Raw genomic sequence first — 21,698 nt, forward strand, 5'->3', positions numbered from 1 at the left:
TCTCTCTCTCTCTCTCTCTCTCTCTCTCTCTCTCTCTCTCTCTCTCTCTGTCTCTCTCTCTCTCTCCCTCTCTCTCCCTCTCTCTTTTTTTCTATCTTTCTATCTTTCTTTTCCCTAACCTACAACTGTGAACCTTTACATTTGTGTGAGTCTCCCCATTGTTTTCAGTAGAGCTTCATACCAAGGCAGAGGACAGAAGCTAACAGGACCTTGCCTAGGGAATTTTGTTCACAGGTCCCATGCTACAATCTCTTTCATGGTTCATATTTTACATATTTTATATGTTGGGGAACTGAGTAGTGATAAAGCCAATTAGCACCTCTCAAATTAGCTTTGTAAGCAATATGGCAAAGATGTAGATGGCCATACTTAAAAATAAATAAATAAATAAATAAATTGAAGGCTGTTTTTCCCCCTTTAAAATGTAGCAATAATGTTATTTACAGTGCTAAAGATGCTTGTGGGAAAATGACTCTTGGGGAGCAATGTAGGCAGAAACTGAATGCGTAAGGTTGCTTGTAGAAGTGATACACCTGTTATCTCCTGTATCTAGTTGTATTCTAGCTCTATATTTAAGGTTAGAAAACTGGTCACAGACAGAACTTGGTTTTAGTTTCTCCTGTTGGCCAGAAAGTGAGATGAGAGAGTTATCACCGTTTTCAAGGACTGGAAGAAGAACTGGAACCCAGATTAGTCATTCTTCCTGTGAGTCAATAATTATTTTGCCAATAAATACTGAGTAAGTCTTCTGTTCATCTTGCATGTGTGGTCATTATTGCAAACAAATGAGTTTAATTTGCTTTAAAAGCTGGTTACATGAGGCACAGTGGAGAACAAGGGCTGAAAAGAACTTCTGCATGTGTGGTTTCATTAAGAATTGTTTTCTCCAGAGAGCTCTCAGGCTGTCAGATTAAAAATGTTAAGAAACCTTTTACTCTAACAGCTTTCACAGTTATCCCCTTAGTAAAGTTTTCTTTTGTGATAATTACATTTTACAATCTACAGTTGTTTACTAAATGAACAGCGTTTCTCTATTGCTAGACCAGTTTTCCTCTGATAATTTGTGGTTTCAATGAAATATTTAGAAATACACGTTTGCCTTATGTTTGTTGTTTTCTTGTTTTGTTTTGATAGTAAAAGGACTTTGGTTGTGGTTTTGGTGCATATGAACCATGAGGATTACTTTAAGAATTATGACTAAAGTGATATTTCATTAACACTGCTGTATCATTGAGAAGAAAACTGCTGACTTATTCATTTCCCTGTTAACAGAAAGGGGTCTTCCTCTGTTACCTTCATAGCTTCTAGGATGCACTGAAGAGGCAGGACATCAGGCTAAAATGATCTCCATCAATGAATAACAGGTTTTTTTGATGGAAATGTGTGTGTGATACTGATCTACAAAAACTTTGCTTTTTCAGCTTTGTAGCAAATAACGAACCTCTGGTTGCATGTAAAACTGTTATTAGTACATCAAACCATCCAGCTTATCAGTAGTGACCATTTTCATTCAGAGAAGCAGAAAAATCCAAACTAATTCCTATGTAATGGCATCATTGCGGCTTGAAATAAGTAGTAGGTAGAACTTAAAATAGGTCAGTCTAGCCAGGCACCTCTGTATAAAATAAAGGTAAATATTTCTCACTTTAGTTCAGTGTATTTTATTTATTTATTTATTTTATATTAAAGATTTTTTTTTTTCAGCCTAGCTGATTTCAGATAATGTTTTGGTGTGAATGCTTTACATTGAAAGATGTGAATCACAACAAACTTGACACAAAACCACTGTTACTTGTAAATTAAGATGAGTAACATTAAAAACCTTAGAGTGTGCATTGAGATGCAGCTCTAAGTCTCTGATTTTTGTGTACACTTGTGAATGTGATGAGAATTTCTTCTCTGTCTCTGTCTTTGAATCAGATCTGCTCAGTTTTGAAAGAAGCTAGTCAGAAACAGGTGTCAGAGGACAGAATTGAAGGAAAAACAAAACTCATTTGTCTGATTTGAAAAAAAAAAAAAAAAAAGCTGGAATTTGGAATTCTTAAAAATAGATACATTCTTTTTCTACCTGCATTTTGAAGGGAATTTTCTCTTCCTGAATGGAATTATGGACCTTCAGCCTCCCAGCTTTCTAGAAACCTGGGCCACCAGCAGTATTGTGTTCAGTCTTCTAAAATAGTTGCTGTATTATCCCCATGATTTGGAACTTTGTTATTTCTGCAAATGTAAGCCACAATCTTAGGCACAAAATCGAAATTGCACCAGTAAATTTTAATTTTGAATAAATCTGAGTGTGCAGGTTAAAAATAAATAAATCAGGAAAACATCTCAGGACAGACTGAGATTTTTTTTTTTTTTTTAAGTTCAACCTTAAGGGAGTCCCAGTTGCTTTAAGAATATGGCAAAACAGTATTTTTCATAGTGCTGACATATCTCATTGCTAATGCCTTTGTTAGCTATTTTATAGCTTTGAAAGGACATTAGCCAATAGTACTGCTGGTTGGAAGAGATGCATTTCTTCATCACAGCCCCCAGACTCAGTTTCTCCCTCTACCTTCCCCAAGATCTTAGTATGAATTTACTAGGAAGGGTGGATCAGCCTTTCTGAATTCTTTAAAGATGGTTGTCAAGACAAGTACTATCTCTGGGGAGAGGGGAGCTTTCATAGTGATGAACAAAACCGTGCTATCTATAGCATCTTAAGTAAGGCCCCATTGCATCATTGATAGTATAGAAGAGACAAATGCATTTCCATTGCCACAAGTTTATCAGGCAATTCCATCATTTACGACACCATGTCTCAGTATAAACAATTGTGTCCATTCCTCCCACCCTCAAAAAGAGTCATAAATTCTCTGGCTGACCATGTAGGTAGCATCTGTGCCTTGTTCTAGACCCATTTTAATACAGGGTCAGGAATCTCAGCAAGCAGGTAAATGGTCTTTCTCTCTTTCTCTCTCTTCCTCTTTTTCTTTCTCTCTCTTTCTCTTCCTCTTTCTTTGTAATAAAAAAGTAGCTGGCTACTGTTAGCAGTCTAACAGTTAAGCCCTAAAATTATTGCACATTCTGAGCTGAAACAAGGAACATTGTGTGTCTCAGCTACTATGCATATTATCTCCTCTGCATCAAGCAAGAACACAGCAGCAGCAAGTCTACATTGAAATCACATTAATGATGTGCTGAACAAGAAAGCTGGAGAATCCAGAGTCAAGGCAGTCCCTGATCCTGTTGCTGGCTGTAGGATTCCCAGCTGTCAGAAATCAAGGATCCAGGCACAGTGCTGCTTCAACGCTGCCATGAGAGAGAGGCTGACAGCACAGTACCTGTAAGTACAGGCAATGTGAAGCAATTTACTTTCTTTTTAAATGCATTTGAACCTTTTGTACTCCCTCTGATAGTGATGAACTTCAATTCAATTCACAAAAATAAAAATTTTAAACTATTTTACACAAGTGACTGATAGCTTTATACTGATAAATACTGTATTACTGTAACTTTGTGCAGACAACCTCCACCCTAAAGATCATACAGTCAAAGCAGACAAAATGAATAAAAGGTAAGAAATGCATTGTTATTATTCCCTTTTTAGAGCTGGGAAAACCACAGCACTGAAAGGTTAAGTGGCTCGTCTATGGTCACGCAGGGAGCCCGTGGCAGGGCTGTGAATTAAATGCCTCTTCTTGTAAGAACTGTGCTGTCTCCTTAGGAAATATGAATAGCAGAGTAGAGAGAAACTACCCAGCATGAATTTACTGTGTGGTACTTGAATAACATGGCAGGTAGTACTGGAACTGAAATAATGAACTGATAGCTGAGAGTGGACAAAAATGTATTATAACACTGAGAAATGTGAGAAACTTGGTAATTTTCCTCTCTATAGCCTTTTTCCTTATGGCAACAAAATGTACACGTTTGCTCTGTCAGTCTCCCCACCTCTCCATTTGTGCCTGATCTTTACACACAGGCAGCATCAGGTCTGAGGGCACCACACTCCTACACAGGCGGTCAAGTCTCCCCCCTCAACAGGGGGGAGAACCTGAGTTTCACGTCCCCTACCACAGAAATGCTGCATGGAGGACTTGGTGGCCACCTGCTCTGCTTGGCTGGCCAGGCAGAAAGCACAGCTGGCACTGAGGGTACTACATTATGCCTGCTGCCCTGACCATGGCTCGGGTGCTCGAGAAGGACTAGCAGGGGAATCAGGCAGAAGTGCAGGAGGTACGTGCAGCAGTGCACGGGGAACCAAACTGATGGTGGTGGACCATGGTCCATAGTTGCAGAAGACTCTAAAATTATTTAAATCTGTTCCTTAATGGGTTCATGGTGGTTTTCTCATTTGCTCTGCTGTTGCTATTTTTTTGTTATTATTTTTCCATTCTCTATTGCCCTAGGCAGTTCAAGTAGAGCTCCAAATTGTTTTCAATTTATATAAGTGTAAATTCACAGCTTGACTTTGAGGTTCATACTTGGTAGAGCTTGGTTTTCTTATTTCAGACTTTTCAAGAGAAGTTGGCCTAAATTCAACAACTTCCAAAGCTATCTGCACTGCACAAAAATAAGTACATGGCTAGTAATTAGCTAAACCTTGAGAACAGGTAGTTTAATTAGCTAGTATGAAATGACCACTTCAAATCAAGGACTTTCTGAAACCTTTAAATGCGCTTAAGGACATTTAAATTTCTGCAACTCTTCTAGTTTCCCGTAAAAACCCTACAGCTTTTCATTTTATAGTTGCAAATGCTATAAGAAACAATACTTTTGAAGTTTATAGACTATTATGATTCTAATGCAAACAAGCAATGTTTTCATTCTGAACTTTCGAAGTGACCTTGAACTCTTTAGTTGTTTTTAATTTTTTGTTGTTGTTTTTACTTTCTCTCCTGTTTCTGTAGGCTGGACAGCATACAAAGTGTGTGGACTCCTAACATATAAATTTATCTTATCCTGGATAAATGTTCTTTCCAGTAATTGGCATAAAACACATTCTATTTAATGCAAACAGATCTTTGTCTCCGCAGACAACTTATTAGAATAGCCAGAAGGACAACAACTTTCCAGCAATCTTTATCTTGTCAAGACACTTCTGCTTGTTTCTCGTAGCTAGAAATTCTTCCCTTGAAATGACAAAGGGCCTTTAGCTTTTGATGATGAGTTACAGACTTCTTTTAAAGATGTAACTTCCAGCGAGACATATGGAAACAAAACAGGGTACCCTTCTTTATTAGTAAATATATTTCAAGTCAAATATGTTGCCTTCTGTTAATCATATTGCTTTGTATACACACAAACAAGAACATTTTTCAATATCTTCCTCTACAGAAATGTGCTGTTTTCATTCTCTATCTATACTTGTAAATACCTTTGTTTGCTGGCACATTTGTTGTCAGGCTGTTGTCCATGCTAAGGAAAAGAAATTATTAAAAAAAAAAAAGAGTCAAAAAACCACAGTATTTCTTTAGAAAAGTAAAGAGGATAAGCTGGGGTAGCTAGAGAAACAAGGTTTTCCTTACAAAACAATGATAAGCAACAAGGATTTGGATAATTCAGTGCTTTATCTTTCTGCCTGCTGTAACGAAACTAAGAAAAGAATTCAATAGTAAATCAGATATGAAATTGCTCTTCCACTTCTCATGGTGTGAAAAGAAGGAAAAAAAAAATATATGGCAGCTCTTTTTCAAGCAGCAATCTACAAGTCAAAAGAAACATTATTCAAGTTGTTTGATGAACAAGCATCAACTTAAATTCCTGGATCTTGTGTGTGTGACCTGAGCATTGCCTCATCTCCTGTGTGTGAACGCCAACTTTGGAGGCCTTTCTTGATCTGGCACACGCTGGCTGCCTGTTCTTTATTGTACCACTTGTTATGCAGAGAAGCACAATCACTCCAAGATGAGGAAATGTTATTACTGCTTGATAGCAAAAGATTGGCTCAAAAATTTCTGTAGCTTTTCTGTAACCCACTCTTTGCTCCTTAAATGTCCTGGATTTCTTTCCTTATTTTCAACTCCCTGCATGAAATAGCTGTGATCAAGAGGCTTTCTTTGAGGCTATGGGAAGAGGACAGTACGATTGCACTGGTACTCTCAGTGCTAGAACTGGAAATAACTGCTTTTCACTGTGCTTCATTTCATCTACCACTTTCTTGCAGTGAAACAAAAAGCTTGCTCACTTTCTTGACATAAAACATTGGCTTCTTCTCCGCAAGAGAAGACGGGGAAATTGGAAACAATTTCTGTGAAAGTTGCACCCCTTACACCTCTGTAACATAATTATTAGGATCTTGGTATAAAACCATTTTAAAATGATGTGCAAATCACAAAAAAAAAAATATCTCCCTTTACGTTTAAATAACTTCTTAGTACGTTATCTCCCTTCTTTTCTGAGTGGCGCTCTGTTTTTATTTATTTATTTATTTTTTATCTTGGTCCACAGGTACAATTTGAAAACAGGTTTCTGGGAAACGAATACTTCCTGTGCTGTATATAGTGATGCTGGGTGACGTAGCCTGTGCATTCAAATTGGATGACCTCTTCAACCATGTGCTATTATGTGAGTCCCATTTGTCTGCTGTTTTCAGTGATGTCTGAAAATATGAGCTCAGACCTTTCCAGCAGCACACTTGGACTGATGAAGCTGCCTTTATATGAGCATTCCTGCATCTCAGATCAAATGCCTGTACCTAGGAGAAAATTTTGCTGCTAGATACTTGACATTAATGAAACACATGGAATGTATTTCTGTATGCCAGGTAATGCCTGCAGCTGAGCAAAAGAATCAGCGCTCTGTTTTTAAGGACATGTATAACAAAGAACAGCAGGATGTCCCTGGTTAAAAGAACGCTCTGCTTTTTCTGCTTTTGTTTCTGGCCGGCTATTTCTGAGAAACATTTGAAAAGTTTAAGAATGGTGTACCATGATCCACTAGAGAATGGGAGGCTTATTAGCATGCACTTTGTGGTGACCTGTGATCAAAAGGCTGAGCTCACTGTCGTTTAATGTGCTTATGAGCATGTATACCTGAATGAGGAAGTTCGGCTTTCAGGAGTTTTGCTTTTAGAGATGCTGGCATGGTATGCATAGCAGAGAGAGGACGCAAAAGAGTAGGAATCACTTTTTTTTTTTTTCCTTCTATTCTGTTTTGTCCTGCTATATACAGGTCTCCTGCTGGTTAGAGCTTGTGTACAAGATGCACACATTCAGATTTCTGCTTTGAACTGGGCTTCGATCCTGGATCTGCCACCCTGTAGTGAGCTCTGGTCACAAGACATTCACTCTGGGGTTAGGTTCTCCCTTCTAACTAGAAATTCAATCTCTCTATGAAATTGTTTTTTGATGTTTTCTGTTAGAAACTGTTTTATTAAAGACTAGCACTCCGAAGCACCAATTCATATCCCATGCAGCTCAGGTTTTTGCAATATTCAAGGAAATGTTTTTCCTATCTTTACTGAACTGTTTAGTACAGAAACTGTTCTTCTGTTGGTTGGTTCCAATAATGCAAGCAGATCTATATGTATTGATCTCTTCTGTTGTGGGGAATTTCACTGACCTTCAGTGAAGATAATAAAAAGGGATAAATTTGTCCTATTCTTTTCCCACTGATAAGAAGGAACTGTGTATCTAAAAACGAGTCCTAGTCTTACCTTCTTGTTACCCAACAAGGCACCTGAAACTCAGCCTACTTTCTGAGGGACAGGAGAGACAGTGAAAGCTAAAGCTAAGTCTAGATAGGCTGGGGTCTGGGGATGTCCTTTCTAAGCATATTATATAAATTTGAGATGAGAGAAAACTACAGTGTTTCTGTCTTCAAGGTGACTTTAACTGTGAATTTAATGCAGTAGAAAATGGATAGAAATTATGTAAAGGAAGCAGCAACTGGATTAGGGAAATTGTAGAAGTGTCTTAGGAACACATCATATCTCTATACAGAAGAAGTGTGGAAAGTTATTTTCAATTCAAATTCTCTTCTGCAGCTTGCCATCTCTTTCTGCAAGCATTTGGTATTTTTTTTTAATCTCTTCTTGTTTCATTCATTAGTACTACATCCTCAGTCTCCTTTGGTTCATTTCTTCCTGTTCTAAATAAATGCTGTTTTCCCGTTTGCCTCTGTCTTCTCTGTATCAACCGATCTTCCATACTAGATCTTCTAAAATTTAGCTTCAAACTCTTGTAGTTTGCTTTTCACAATGATTCCCAAGCCATTTATTTTTTGTTTCCTAGCCAAAGCTATACATTTTGAACTGCTAATTGCATTTCATGCTGTCGTCCATACTTGTCCTGGGATTTCTTCTTTCTCTGCCTTCCTTTCCTTTGTTCTTAATAGGTCATCCTCTGACTCTTTCTATCAAAGTATAAAAAATACAGGGAATTATTTTCCTCATCTTCCCTCTTGACACTATAATTTTTGCAATAACTGCAACTAATAACTTCTAGACCCCAAAACCTAAGCTAGGTTAAGCTTAGTATGTTCACAGGATGGATCTTAGAGATATAAGTGGATTAGTTTTCTATAAGGATCATATGTACTTGTAATATGTATTCAGAGCATAAGGATGTTATTTTAAAACAGTAATATGTGGAAAAAAATGGAACTACAGCAGAATGCTTCCCTGACTGTAATAAAGGGTAAAACTGAGAAGGGAATGTCAGAGGCATATACACAGTAAATTACATTCCCATTGATTTAAATTGGTTTTAGAATTAGTCTTTAACCAGACAGTACTCCCATTGTGCCTTGTGGTGTATACCTAATCAGAAGGAGGATATTTTAGAATGACTAAGCGAAATATTAGAACAAGAAAAATGGTGCATTAAAAACAAAAGGCAATAGGTTACATTTCAGAGAAGATTCCCAGATTGTCTCCAACTTAAACCGTAGTGATTCATTAAGGCTGGCATAAAAAGACCCTGCTGCTCCCTGTCCTGAGATGACCGTTCCATTGCAGGCCTTTATAGTAGGTAAGTAATTAGTCAAATGAATGAAATAATTGAATTGGTGGGGCTTTCAGTAATCAGGGCCAAACTAACCCTACAAACCTCTTCCTGTTTTCTTCCGCTGATGACCAAAAGCTCTTAGGTCTCTTGTCTCTCTCTTCCTGTTTTTCTTCTAAAAAATGCTTTCTTCAAACATTAATTTATTTCCCTTTTCTGTCATCTACTTAATAATATATTTTTCTTTAACTAACATCTATTCCCGCCTTTACCACCTGCATTCATAGGGGCCCATCAGGCAAGCTCAGTACAACTGAAGAGCTCACTGCCTGTACCTGTCAGTCTAGAACATGGTCTGCTCATTTGGGCTAGTGAGGCTTCTGGACACTGTCTCACCCTTACACTTTCTTCCTCTTCAGCAATTCTGAAAATATTTCCATACTGAAGATTTTCTATCCAGCTCATTCAGCCTCTCCTTTTATCTCAGCTACAGCAACATCCGTCACTCTGGCCTTGACAAATAGTGTTCTGCTCCACTTGTAGCCGTGGAGGATACTGCTGAAGAGATCACTTTCTTTTGTTATCCCTCTCTTGCATCTTTCCTTTTTCTATATTGCATCAGAAATAACCGCTTTTGCCTTCCAGGTCCTTTAGAGTCCAACCCTATCGTAGCTATTACCACTCATTCACTGTCAAGATGCTGACTCTTGTCTTTGATCAACCTATTATAGCAGCCTCCACTGCCTACTTGTTAAATTTTTAAACAGCCACTTGTGTATGTACTCCTGAGCTGCCTGTCATTCTTTGAGGAGCTTCTCCAGCCAGAAACTTAAACTAAACAGGCACTTTCCATTCTTCATGTTTCTAAACTATAAATTCAAAGCCCCAAATGTTATCCCTTGCTTACTATCCCCAGTGTAAGTAGGTAGATCCCTGAAACACCTGGAGTCATGGTGGGCATTTATCATACAAAGCCATGAGGACTGGTGCTGTGGGAAATTGAGAAGACCACAGTGAGAAGTAATCATCTGATGACACCTCACATCACCAGTTTAAAGCAGGTATCCCTGCTTGATGCATAAAGAGTTCTCTTCAGCAGGCCTTTGTGAAGAGTGGTATAAATGTGGGCAACACTTTTCTGTCTTTCACCAAGAAAAAAAAGGAGAAAAATAGATTTCTTGACTCTTTTTTTCCTTTTGTTATAACACTTGTAATTGACTTTAGCATGATAAGTCATGAAAAGAACACAAAAACAGGGCCTATCTTTGGTATGTGTGACAGAGACAGGAGAGAGTCAGCTTTGGTATGTGTGACAGAGACAGGAGAGAGCCATGCGTTTTAAATAAACACAACAGAAAAAGGAGAAAGTGGTTTGCCAAAGTAGTGAACAGTATAATGGCCACTGAATTTGGGGCATTTTAGGAATTTTTAGGCAGAAAGGAGTAAGTTTAGTGAGCAGCAAAAGGAAAAGAAGGGGAGAGCAGTGGATTCTGTGAAGAGGAGGCAGTGTGTCAAGGCAGAGGCAAAGTCAGCACAGCGTGAAAATGTCCCATTTTGATTAAAATCCTAAGTAGTCTCTATAAAAGTGACACTTACCTCTAGTCAGTTTGTCTCTCAGTGCTCTCCCAAAGCTGGGTAAAGCAGGGTGAGACCAAATAACCGCAGGAAGTTAAAAGCATACAATTCCCATCCATTGGGTATTCAGGTGCCAGGTGAGAGTGCTGCTGAAGCCAGGGCAAGAAGAACCCTGCTACCTCCTCCTGCTGGCTGTGACTGTTCTTCCATAAAATACAGTCACAGAACTCTTTAATCATGTTGTGCAACAAGGCAAAAAAAAATAATAAAAAATGCTTTGTTAGATTTGGGGAGAGGAGGGAAGAGGAGAGGAGGGGGAAGAGAATTATGAACACACATTATTTTGTAACAATAAAACAAAGCCGTTTAATTTTTCTAACTAAAAATACTCAGCTGAAAGCAGTTTTTTTCTTAAAATATTTATATTTAATAATAAAAATTTTGATGGACAAACACTTTTGGTAGAAGAAGTGTTCAGAGCAGCACTCAGTTTCTGTTGGCAGTATTTATCCATTATAATTAAAGTTAAAATAAAATATGACATGCTTATTAAAGTGAAAATCAATTATTGAATAAGAGTTTATATATGTGTGTATATATATAGATAGATAGATAAATATAATTCTGCTTATTAATTACAAGGAGTCTATAGCTTCAACCAGTAATAGACTTGCTTCACAGTAGTAACTCTAGTGTGATCAGCCACAGCTAAGGTTGATTTTTTTTTCTTTTCCAGTGTTGCAAATAAATAAATAAATTATATTTCCAAAATGGCATAAGAAAGGATTATCAGTGGAAAGGGGAACAATATTCCTCATTAAGGCTAGTGGAAAACATTTGGAAAGCTGGGAAACTGTTGGAGGAGTGTGTATCGTTAATTAGAAATTAAATATATGTCTGAAAAAGTTAGAGAGACCATAATGGGGGACGAAGAGGAGGAAATTATTTCAATGTAGCAGAAGGATGGAATGCCAACAATGGTGTTATAATAGGCAAAGATGGTAAAACTGTCAACCACGGTGCAGAAAAGGCAAAAGAACTCAGTAAATATCCCTGCTCTGATTTGGAACAAAACAGCTTGATATACTCATATTTGACAGTGATAAGGACTACTTCGTATCCGATCAATACATTGGGAGGATGTTAAGCAGCAGCTGTCAGAGCTAAACGTTTTTTTGAATTGACGGGGCCAAATAACTCACACCCAAGAGTATTAAAAGAGCTTACTAGAAACTCTCTGAACCATTAATGTTGATTTTAAATAAACCACAGAACAATTAAGAAGTTCCAGAGTACTAAAACAAATTCAATGTACCGATAAATTACAAGAGTAAATGTATTGCAGTAAGTTGAGTTGGCAACCCGACATTAATCTCAGGCCAAAACTTGGAAAGGTTGACCTGGAACTCAGTCTGTAAAGATAAATATATATAGCCTGTTATGATAAACTGTTTAACTGGGGGTGGGCGGATGTAAATGTACATGAGAAATCATCATCATTTGGCTGTTTGTTCTGCCTGGGTTTTGCCTCAGCCCAGTGCTGTTCAATATTTCTATTAACAGTGCAACAAGCAGTACCAGGCAATGCGTCCCACCACCCTTGGCCCATCTGTGGGGCTGTTGGGAGAGAATCCCCAGTGAGTGTTCAGAGCCTAGCCAGAGCCAAGAAATGCCCTGGTGCATGAGGTGCAGTAGGGTATGCAAGGCTTGAGAAATCATTTAATCTGGCATTTTACTAAGACTTCTATTCAACTCAGTCAGGGAACAAAAATAATTGGAAGTTCAGCTATTTCTCATGATCAGAAAATAAATCCTCCTCTTAGGTCACTTCCCACAAATATGCTTTTCTGAGCTTCAGCTGCTGTTAAATTTTATACAGCATCACCCTCTGATAGACACTGTCCTACTAACTGCCTTCTCCAAGCAATTCTTACAAGGGCTTTTAGCATTCTCTGATACAGCATCAGTTTATCCTAAGCAACGTGTGTATATAAAATTATATGTGGGATAAAATGTACTTGCAAGGATTAAAAAAAAAAAAAAAAAAAAAAAAAAGCATCCAAAGTATAAATGTGTTTTCTTTTCATATTGTGCTTGCACTGGGTTTAAGAAACTATCATTTCCCCCTGAAGGGGTGAGATGAAACTTAGGTCATTTGGATGCAGATACTGAGCCAAGATTATACCTGCCTTCAGGAATTACAGTCCTAATATACTTCAGAGCTCTGTGTGCTTCACTTCACTGTACTCACATAACACACAGGCTCCTGTAACCAACACACTTTCTGCAAATGATAAAATGTAGACTGAGACAAACCATCAAAGGCAGTGGCAAAGTGGTCTTGTCCACGTACGGGGCTTGGGTGCTGGAGCACCTGGGATCATTGACTAATGCTTTGTAAAGCACTGCTTCTACAAATTATGAGTTTTTTACTACGTGCCTAGTCAGTGCTTTGCATTTTATTCTTGATATTTTTCTAATAACAACTGCATTTTTTTATTTTTTATTTTTTAGATTTGGCGTCCAGAGGGTACAGCCTGAGCAAATGAACCAACGTTTAACCCTAGAAATGAACAACAAAGAAAACGAAGTCTTGGACTCTATGTGCAGTGCCAATAAAATGCATTTTCAGTCTTGAAATTGTCACTGCATCTTCTATAAAGAACACAGAAATATTTTCATGTCAGTAAAGCCTACAGCATATGTCAGTAGTGGATCAAATATTAAAAGTAATTTTTAATAAGTGTGAATCAAAGAGGGATTAGAAAAGCTCAGGGGATTTGGAGATGAGACTTCAGTTCAGGGAATCCCACAGCTCAGAGGCATAACAGGTGAATGCTCTGCTACCCACGGATGAGAGACCTGACAAGGGGGCTGATGAATTTGAGATTTATTATTAGAAAGTAGGGACTGAGGGTATGTATAAATGGAGACCAGTTTTGATAGGTATGAAAGGGACATTTCAGACAGGTGATGAAAAACTCAGAACAAAATTTTAAAGTCAATGCGTTGACTGATCGGAAGCAGGTATAAATCTGCCATAGCTGAAGTAATGTGATGTGATTTATTGCCACAAGTAAACGTAGGGGATGCAGCATTCTGAACAATGGGGTCATTTGCGAATATTATTCCATATAGTGTATGCCTATTACTGTAATCTTGAAGCTATAAAGATGGGCTTCTCAACAGGGCAGGCAGCACAGAGGCAGTAATACCTGTGTAACACCTGCGAAGTGGAAGCATGTCACCCAAGTGGCTGCTTTTGAGAAAAGCTTTTAAGAAGTTAGCAGTAAATGAACTAAGAAACCAACAAAGAATACAAAGTCAAAAGTTTTGTCGGATTCATCAGATGCACACAACTGCCACCAGATGGGAAAACAGAATATGACAAACAGTACATAAATAAAAGACAGATGAAAAGGGGAGGGTGAATTTGGGAATTTGATTTCAGAATGCAGTGTCTTATGTATCCATCATCAGTAATGCCTTCTAACTCCTTCATGTGTGCAAACGTGCATGCCTTTTTTTCCCTCTTCCCTCTACCTCTCTCCCTTGCTTGCTCTTTCTTTGAGAGATTGACAGCCACAGTTTGAAGAGAAGCTTACAGAGAAATACATACCTTTTTTTTTTTTCTTTTTTCTATTTTTTTTTCCTGTCATACATCACGAACCAAGTAATCTCATGAGGAGCCAGAGCTTTTGCACAGCAGGGGCCTGTGAAGAACTTGGATATGGATCCTCTACAAAAGATTTTTGTACACTGTAGTAGTTAAGAACCAGATCACTTGGGTCAGCACTGAACCTGTGCATTACTTAGAAATAATGTTGAGAGTAATTATTCTTCCAGCATTCACTCAAGAAGTTTATTTAAATCTCTAATTTATATTACTGTACATTCTTATGCATTTTATTACCATAATTGTTGGCTTTTATTATTATTGTTATTATTATTTAATTATTATTATTATTTTCACATACCTTAGAGAAATAGAGGTTAAGTGATGCCTTTTCTGTCCCTGGACAGAATTCAGTACTGGAAAGTTACATCTGCCTGAAACTGCCACTGTCTCCTTTTCCGAAACGTTTTTGTTTGTTTGTTTTTTTTTTGACAGGTTTGTGATCAAGGTATTAAGCATCATGGTCAAGGTATCATGAAATACATGTTTCTGAATAACTCTTATATATGATATTATGTTTTTTAACCCATGAAACCCTATGCTTTGATATGAATGTTCTAGTATTTTAATATCAACTCTTCAAGGACTTTTAGTATTATAGTTTGGTAAACCTGGTGCCTCATAACCTGGAGTCATAATGTAGTAGAGCTGTCTATGGTGCAGTTCATGCCCTTCCTAGAGCAAGTTGCAAATGGAAAGACCAGATCCCTGTGATCATTCATACCTAGAGAGGACAAACACTGAGCTGTGTTTAGTTGCAGTTCTATTACCTTGGCAGCCTACAGATGTGGCTTTGAATCTTGCAATTTCAATGGCTTGAACTAGAGCTAGCAAGGAAGGAAGACCCTGAACAGATGATCTATTTGATCACAGAGAAGTAAATTTCTAGGGTGACTTTCTTACGTTATATGCACTAGCATATTGTGGTTAATAAGTTTAGAAAAGGCATTGTGTTCTTTTTTAATTTCTACTCAGAATGAGTCCCCTAAAAATGCTGTGGTTGACATTTCATTTCCATTATCATGCAATTTTGTTCTCATTTTGGTGCCCTGGTATCACCCACTAGGGACAGAGAAAACATTGATATCTTTGCCAGTCATTTTAGATCTCTTGATACCTTTATGACTCTTTCAAACAAAAGGTTTTTATATCTCAAAGGTAAAATAAATTATGGTATAAGATTATTCTCTCTTTTCTTTCTGTTTATAGGGAAATGAAGGAACATTGCTAAATAGCAGGTAAGAGAGCCTCAAAGCTCTGAAAACTAACCTAGGGCGCTTTTTAAAATTAGTTTTTAATATAAAAATAAACAGTTATAGAGAGACCTGTAAAAAAATGCATAGATGCCTAAATTTCACTGTTACTGGATAAAGTTGTAAGTCTACCTTTCAAAAAGCACATCTTCATCACTTTTCACTACTTCCACAACACCAGGAAAAACAGGTAGCTTATAGCAATAATTTGACCTCTTTGGTCATTTTTAATGATATACTGTTGACTCAAGCAGATATTTTTCTATCTTGGAATTTTAATCTCTACTAATGCTTGCCAAGATGTTGTTTTTGTTAATTAACATTAAATTTCTACCATTTCTTTTTTATTTGTCCTTGTTTTGGTTGGGATAGAGTTAATTTTCCTCCTAGTAGCTGATATGATGCTGTGTTTTGGATTTCTGATGAAAACAGCATTGATAACCCACCGATGTTTCAGCTGGGGCAGAGCAGTGCTCACACAGAGCCAAGGATGTTCCAGCTCCTGGTGCTGCCCTGCCAGTGAGAAGGCTGGGTGTGCACCAAGAGCTAGGAAGGGGTCACAGCCAGGACAGCTGGCCTGGCCTGCCCAAAGGGATGTCCCATGCCACGTGGTGTTGTGCCGAACAGTAACTATGGGGTGGCTGGACGGGGTTGGGGAGGACTGCTGATTGTGGTCTGGCTGGGCATCAGTCAGTGGGTAGTAAGCTGTTGAATTGTGCATCACTTGCTTTGTACATTCTATTAATTATTATTTTATTGTTGTTGTTGTTATGATTTCCCTTCATTTTCTGTCCTAGTAAATTCTCTTTATCTCTCCCTCATCCCACTGTGTGTATGTGTGCATGTGTGTGAGTGAACGGCTGTGTGGTGCTTAGATGCCTGTGGGGTTAAACCATAACATGTTTTCTAATTTTACCAAATACATGTGAGTACTCAGATGACTTAGATAATTTCTCTCTCCAAAGACATTATTGTGCTGCTGAACCACAGTTTAATAGCTTCTCTTCATTCTGGAAAATTGAAAAACTCACATTCAGTGTATTCCTTGTCAATATTTTTGTACAATTTACCTTGGCTTAGGCTTACTATCTCTACAAGAAAATATTGAGGAGCTTTGACCCATTTTTGAGGAGTATAGAGCTCATTAGGATGTTGCTATTAACGGCCATATATAAAATCTTGATTATTTGTGGAACTCTAACAGATGGTGTGAAAAAGTATCTTCCTTTCATTCTGGAAAACATACAGCAATGGGGCTGCCAGAACATGGCAAAGACCTGAAGACTGGTGAATGGCTGGGAGATGAGTAAAAATCAATTGTTTGCCATTTACTTCAGTGTGATAATGTGAGTACATAAAATTAAGTCATCGAATATCTGGTTCTCTACAAACAGTGATTGTGGGGAGGGTTGTAACCCAATCCATAATCATGCCCTGACATTTTGGGTAGGTATTGTGCAGTTGTTTCGTTCTTGTGTTCTCTGGCTACCTACTTTTGGTCTGTCTGGAGGCAGAACACTAAACCATATGGACCTTCAGTTAGGTCTGACTTAGTATGAAGCTATTATGACGTTTTATTTGTACTTTGTACATGACTCAACTAATTTATTCCCCAAATGTATGTTACAACTGTCAGCTTTACTAACATTTCTACTCATTCAATCAGGACGTAGCACACACTTCACTTGATGATTTCTGCTTCACATCCGAACAGAGCTGCATCCAGAAATAGGAAGCATCCTTCAGGAACATCAGCATGATGCAGAAAAAAGGATGGAAACATCTTCACCCACGGTGGTAATACAGTGAATATACACTGGTCTCACATAGTTTACATATTGTGTTAAAATTCATCGATTTAGGATAAAAGCGGGTGGTCTCAGGGAACAGCTTGATAGTCTGTTGAAGAAATGAGATGTCCACCTTGCATTCAAGATATGGGTATGTATTATATGAATTAGTGAAAAAAAAGGGGCAGGAAGGCAGGGGGTGAGCAGGAGTGCTGCAGATAAAGTGTTGTAGGAGGTCTCAAGGTGCTGCCACCAGCTCATGGCTGCTGCTGCCGCACCAGCGTGGGGCCAGCACTCACACACCAGGGACCCTGAGGAAGGGGCCTTCTGTCCAGAGCACATAAGTATGTATATGAGGTGCTTTCAGGATTATTTGTGGGCCTCTTTGATGATGTCCCCTTCTACCCTCCCCCGTCCCCAAGAGAGAGAATTAGGCAATACCTTTTTGCACCATTTAGGGAGCTCTGTGTGTGTGTGTGTGTATAGGTATGTGTGTGAGCATATTTGAAATATGCAGCTCATACAGAGTGAATAGTAGGGCACGCACTGATTGTTTGTACTACAGCACACTGAACTGGCACACTGAGGAATTACACACGTAGCTGTATCCTGTGTCATTTAAAGTGTGTAACCATGAATATTTTACAATTCCACCTACTATGTGATCAATCAGATAACGAGTTATGCTATGAATTCATAGTTTGTATGGCCTAGCAGTGAAGGTCAAATGCAAAAGTTTGTTGAAGTGCCCCCAGTGAAAGGACAAGATCAATTGTTCTCACATTTTAATAAGTATTCATGCGGCTCGTTCTTTCCTTTCTGTCTCTCCCCATTCCCTCCCTGGCACTCATTTTAAACTAGACCATTTTCCTACCAGTGACCTTCAAAAAGAAGTTAAATTATTTATTTCTATTTTTAAATTTATTTTATTTTTTTAAGAGATACTCTTACAGAAGTTATTGTACTAAATATCTAAACATCATGAAAATCCTTTTAAGAGCAGAGCCATAGAGTAATGCAGTAATGCAGTAGTGTTTTTTTTTTTTCTTTTTTTAAAAATGACTGAATATTACTTTTCTGATAAACAATAAAAAAGGCTGAGTTAGAGAAAGCATTGATGTAGATTCAGTTATTATTTCTTTTAAAGTCAAAGGTGTGTTAAGAAGTAGAATTTACTGTAAATGCATACAGTGCAAGAGTTAATAGATGTTATCAGCTACATTTGCATTTCTATGTTGGGATTCCTACCTTGAGACAATACAGGACTGTAGCCACAGTCATAACAAGCAGTAGACAGATGGCAATGAGATTTTTTTATCTGACTTGGTGCCTATACCGGTGGCTCTCAGGATTGAAGCAGCTACTGGCCAACTGAAACAATACAGAACTGGAACCTTGTATCTTAAAGAAAAGGAATATATATGCTAGCTTACTGGAAAAGATTTCTGTCCCACCTGATTGATTCACCATTCTGTCTTTCCTTCCTGAGGCTCCTTTGCTCATCTAAGAAGTTCATCATTATTCTTTGAACAGTCGTTTCTTCAAATAAATAAAATATTAGGAAAGTCACTGCAAGCAGAAATGTAACTCTGCATTGTACTCATTCCTTTTGTTGTTTGACTTGAAGGAGGTTTCGTGAGGGTTACATCTTTCCAATTAGCATACAGTAGGAAGGATTTTCTCAAATAAGACATGGTTCTGTGGTGACACAAAGCTGGCCAGCTTTCTAAGTAAGGCACTGTTGTAATTAAAGTGGAAAAGCAAATCCTTTTTATGAAACATTGAAGGTTTGAAGTTTATTTCATTTTACAGCAAAAGAGACCAGGGTTTCACAGAGGAAGAAAGACTTCACGCTATCTACTACTGAGTATTTAAAGCACGGAGTGAAGATGGCTGAAGTAGATTCATTGCTTTACCTCTTTTGGAGCAGAAGGGTTTTTATTAATTTTTCTCCATTCTGATTCAAGCAATTGTCATTTAGGATCTGACAGATTCTTTCCACAACCTTTCCTTTCCCAGCTCCAAGCCTTCTCTGTAAGAATTCATCCTAGCAAATGTTTAATTGAAATTGATTCATTTTCACAAAACATTTAGCTTCAACCAAATTGCATTTTTCCTAGCAGAAAAAAAAAAAAAAAAAAAAAAAAAAAAATGACAGGTTGTAATTATATTCTGTACATAGCCATTGGGAAGAAAGCATACAGGATCACAGTGGTAAATGAGGGAGTCTGAGTTACTCACAAAATTTTTATTCTCCTGCATAGAATAATAGTAAACCTCATCTATCTTAGAAAGACATGGAACAAATCCATACACCAGGCAATATCTGTGTCTCTGTTTACAGTGGTCGCATAAAATGATCAGTATTGAACATTCAATGGAAGCAGATTGCATTCATAGCATAATTAGGTTGTTTGCCCTTGAATAAACCGATTTCTAATAAGCAGTGAATTGGTATGCTTATTCTCAACTTCTCCAAAATATACATGCTGCTTGTTAATTACAGCTCACCTGTTCATATGTCAGGGTAAGTTTTACTCATGAAATACTCCCATGGGAGATTTTAGTGAGGAAAGGAGCTATGCTAGTGCTCAACCCTTAAAAAAATCTCACACATTGGAATCAGTGGTTGAGATTTTTGTCACGGAATTGTGTTTTATGTTGGTTTTAGGTGTTTTAATTTTCCTCCCCTCTACCCCTTCTCTCATTCTTGGCAGGGGACTATATTTTTCCCTCTAAATGCAGACCTTGCTATAGTTATTCCAGTGATGCAGTCTGAATACAAACCCAGTAAGGTTACATGTGAGTATACGAAGACTTGCTTCACAATAAAAGCATAGTTTTGTATATCATACAATGTTCTTGTGGTGAGTTTGTGCCAAAACTAATAAGCTGGTTCCTTAATGAATGGATCAGGTTAGCAAAGCTTCAGGGCACTGTGAGCCTGGGATTGCTCAGCTGGCTTGTTGGCTTGATGGTAAACAAACTTGCTCAAGCAACAGGTTTTCTGCCAGACTACTGTACTGATCTCTGCCTCCCGGAGAAAGCCATATTTCTACACTGGCTGTAAGGCAGGGGAGAGGGGGTGAAGGGAGGCATTTGGGCTGTCTGTCCTGCAGTGGGTGAGGGTGGGCACACGTGAGACTGCATCTCAAGGTGGTAAACAAAAGAGACAATCCAGCCAGGATTGGTACCCTGAGCCTCATGTCAAGGCATCACAGGCAGCCTGTGAGGTGACCCTGTCGTGCAGCATACAAACTACCTCAGGGGCTAAAGCTCTCTCCCGGCTGTTTTCTGCAGTGTCTCTTCCCTGTCTACTTGGTGTCAGTTCTGAAAGCCCATTTCTTTTTCCATCTTCTTCCCCAGAAGGAGCTGAAAGTGGTTTCTCTTTTATGTGTAGAAGTCAGGAGCAAGTTGGCAAGAAGCAGTCTCTCCAGCCATCTCTACTTTGGCTGTTCTGCATATATATTGCATGGGTTCACTTGTGGCTGCAAAAGCTAGCTCAGGCAGCCAGTTATCTACACCACTTTTTCCTTGCTCCTCTTGTGGGCATAGCATTTCTAAAAACATATTATAAACTCGTGTATAATCAGGCAATCTCCCCCTAACTGTTTTACTGAATAGTTAGTCAATATTAAGAAGGTACTCACATTTGGATGATGCCAACTACATGGTGACAAAGAAAAGTCTGAACTTTGCAGCACTGATAATGGTGGTGTTAAGGGATGTGGTTTAGTGATGGGACTCAGTAGGTCAGGCTCACAGTTGGATTTGATCATCTTAAAGGTATTTTCTAACTTAAATTATACTACTGTTTCTACAGGTTTATAGAATATATGTAACTGAAGGTTAATTTTTAAAATACACTCAAATATATATTTATTAACATAATTTTTAAATGCATAATAATCAAGTTGTCATCTACCGTCTGTTCTTGTCCTGGCCAAGGTGTCAACTCTGGTAAGTTATGCATGATCTTACATGCTAGGGATTTGTATGTTTAAATTCTTCAGCTTCTGGATAACTTCAGGGAATAACTTTGAACATTTACCTACTCACTGTCTTATACAAGAAGGTTTACCACATAAGATAATCTTATGACCATTGATCTAAAATGCCTTTGAGCGTATTCACACCTTTAGCATCACTTTCTGCTCATCTTTACCACTTTTTTTATTATTAGTTGCATTTTTTTTTTGCTTTCCCACCATTTACTTTTTTTGCTAGCTATTGCAGTGTTTTTCTGTAGTTCTGCATTTGTAGCTACTTCTAAAATCTTCACTGGCTGCCATTTTTTTTCCAAAGCATTTCTTTCAATGAGCTGTAGAATTTGCTATGTTTTCAAATCAGGGAGATATACTATTTTCTGAAACAATACAAACCACTCTCTTAAGATCTTGTTTTACAACAATCATATGTTAATTCACAGTATGAGTGTTTTCCCCACTGCAGTCTGAGTTTTCTCTCTCTCCATATT

General features: G+C 38.0%; 1 long non-coding RNA gene across 1 annotated transcript; it reads left to right on the forward strand.

The window, feature by feature from the left end:
• The first annotated feature begins 3,130 nt into the window (after nt 1–3,130).
• Nucleotides 3,131–11,324, forward strand: LOC118160259. The gene is made up of 4 exons (XR_004747379.1): nt 3,131–3,325; nt 6,433–6,549; nt 9,844–9,947; nt 11,239–11,324. It is a non-coding gene; the product is annotated as an uncharacterized LOC118160259 (long non-coding RNA).
• The last annotated feature ends 10,374 nt before the right edge of the window (nt 11,325–21,698 follow it).

The sequence above is a fragment of the Oxyura jamaicensis genome, chromosome 1 (assembly GCF_011077185.1).
Source record: "Oxyura jamaicensis isolate SHBP4307 breed ruddy duck chromosome 1, BPBGC_Ojam_1.0, whole genome shotgun sequence".
Taxonomy (NCBI): domain Eukaryota; kingdom Metazoa; phylum Chordata; class Aves; order Anseriformes; family Anatidae; genus Oxyura; species Oxyura jamaicensis.